Genomic DNA, 2415 nt, shown 5'->3' with positions numbered 1-2415 from the left:
ATATTCGTCAAATTACTGAGCGTGTTCTCAACGCAAATAACTATCAGATTGTCCTTATTTAGCATATCAAGATCCTAATGTGGTCCACAGTCGGGCCTATCAAATCAAATTTTATGTCACATGCGGGAATACAACGGTTGTAGACTTTACAGTGAAATGCTTAACGTTACTTACAATAAGGAGACCAGATTTCTGAAATGAAAACCGGGGACATTTCCAGTTCGGCGGTCAATATATCATTAAAATATCCAATGTTATTATCTCTGAAATAAAAAAGGGGGACACTTCCGGGTTCATGTATTTTGTCTAACAGGCACACTGTGATAGAGAAAACAACTATACTACAGACGAGACAGAACTGTCTGATCTGAACAGCCCTTCAGTGGTCCTGCTAGTCTGGGTAGAATAAGAGCATAAGTGAACGTGAGCAAAATTGAAGAAAAAAACAGGCAATGGTATATGTGAAATACTTAACACAATAAAGAAATAAGACAATGACGTGATTGGTAACTACATAATATAATTTATACCAACCTAATCTGTATATTTCTCAGAAGAATGTATCATCTTTAAGGATTTCTCTTCTTTGGCCTGCTTCTCCATGAACTCCTGGCAGGGGAGGTTGAAGTTTGTCTTCACAATAAGCACGGCCTTGATGGTAGGAACAGTGAACCTATTTCTTGCTGTTGTCCATATATCATTCATTCCGTTTCTTGGGAAGAGCCATTGTACCTCCTCTGTCTGCTCTTATTACTCTTTTCCTTCCTCTCCAATCTTTCTCCTCCTCTTTTCTTCACTCATCTTACTGCTCTTTCTTTCTTTCCTTCTCTTCAAATTTCCACCTCAATCTTCTGCAATCTCATCACTTCACTCTTTTTACTCTCTTCATTTTTCCTTCTCCTTCCTCTCCAATCTTTAATAATAAATAGTACACTATTAGATAAAATACTTTGGTTAACAGATTCCCATTTGCTTGCCTCATTTTTGTATTTTATTTCAAAAACATTGTTTGGAATAAAAAAAATTGGCAGGCTCTGTAATCATATCTTTACCTTTTCTCTCTTTCACTCTTCTTATCCAGTCTTCCTCCTCTCCACTCTCTAACAGAAAACATTATGCTAATGTTATCCATGAAAATTTCAAAATATATTTTCACACTACTTATTATAATGCCAAACCATTAAAATTGTAATCTAAAAATAAATATTCTCATAATTAATTGTGCATTCATTTAATATAATCATATTTTCAAAATAGCCCGTCCACTGCATGTTTACGTGTGAACGTTTTTAACCTAGCTACCATTTACAGTAGCTAGCTAACCTAGCTAGATAACTTAAACGACATAGCTAAGCTAGCATAACCTATTTTAAATCTTAGAGCAGATCATCAAACTATATAATAAAGTGTGACATTATAACATCACTAGCTAGTATCTCAAACGATTGTAACTTACCTGGCTTGTTTGTTTGTGGTAATGTTGTGGATTCACTTGACACTTGCTAGCTTCTGGCTGAGTTTTCCACAGCAGGTCTCTCTAAAACTAGCTCCCAGCAAATAGTTAGCAGCTTCATTCACTCTTTTTCTTCTACTATATCGAGCAGCCCCCTCTGCTGGACAAAACAAGCACAACGCGTTTGAGACATCAACCGGTAGGCTCTGCTGCCCGGTCTTTCTTGCCACGTAAAATATTATTTCACTTTGCAGTCTGTTTTTAACGCACTGTTAAAAACGGGGACATTTCGAGGACAGGCCACCAAAACGGGGACATCTGGTCACCTAACTTACAAGCCCTTAACCAACAATGCAGTTTTAAGAAAATCCTAAAAAAGTAAGATAAAAATAACCAAATAATTAAAGAGCAGCAGTAAATAACAATAGTGTTACTGGTACAGAGTCAATGTGTGGAGGTGTTGAGGTAATGATGTACGTGTAGATAGCCACTTTAATAACTCTATGTATAGACACTAACAGAGTTGCAGCAGCGTGGTGGGGCAATGCAAATAGTCTGGGTAGCCATTTGATTAGCTGTTCAGGAGTCTGTTTAGAAGCCTCTTGGACCTAGACTTGGTGCTCCGGTACAGCTTGCCCGGGGGGGGTAGCAGAGAGAATGGTCTATGATTAGGGTGACTGCAGTCTTTGACAATTGTTAGGGCCTTCCTCTGACGCCGCCTGCTATAGAGGTCCTGGATGGCAAGGAGCTTGGCCCCAGTGATGTACTGGGCTGTTCGCACTACCCTATGTAGTGCCTTGTGGTTGGAGGCCGAGGCAGTTGCCATACCAAGCAGTGACGCAACCAGCCAGGATGCTCTCGATTGTGCAGCTGTAGAACCTTTTGAGGATCTGAGGACCCATGCCAAATCTTTTAGTCTTCTGAGAGGGAATAGGTTTTGTTGTGCCCTTTTCATGACTGTC

At 39.4% G+C, this 2415-nt stretch overlaps 1 long non-coding RNA gene across 1 annotated transcript; it reads right to left on the bottom strand.

The window, feature by feature from the left end:
• Positions 1-573: 573 nt before the first annotated feature.
• Positions 574-1670, bottom strand: LOC121844142. Its single transcript, XR_006081881.1, has 3 exons — positions 1457-1670; positions 1053-1100; positions 574-913 (listed from the first exon to the last, which is right to left on the bottom strand). It is a non-coding gene; the product is annotated as an uncharacterized LOC121844142 (long non-coding RNA).
• Between the last annotated feature and the right edge of the window lie 745 nt (positions 1671-2415).

The sequence above is a fragment of the Oncorhynchus tshawytscha genome, unplaced genomic scaffold (assembly GCF_018296145.1).
Source record: "Oncorhynchus tshawytscha isolate Ot180627B unplaced genomic scaffold, Otsh_v2.0 Un_contig_4912_pilon_pilon, whole genome shotgun sequence".
In the NCBI taxonomy this organism is placed as follows: Eukaryota; Metazoa; Chordata; class Actinopteri; order Salmoniformes; family Salmonidae; genus Oncorhynchus; species Oncorhynchus tshawytscha.
This window is presented reverse-complemented; position numbering and strand designations above follow the sequence as displayed.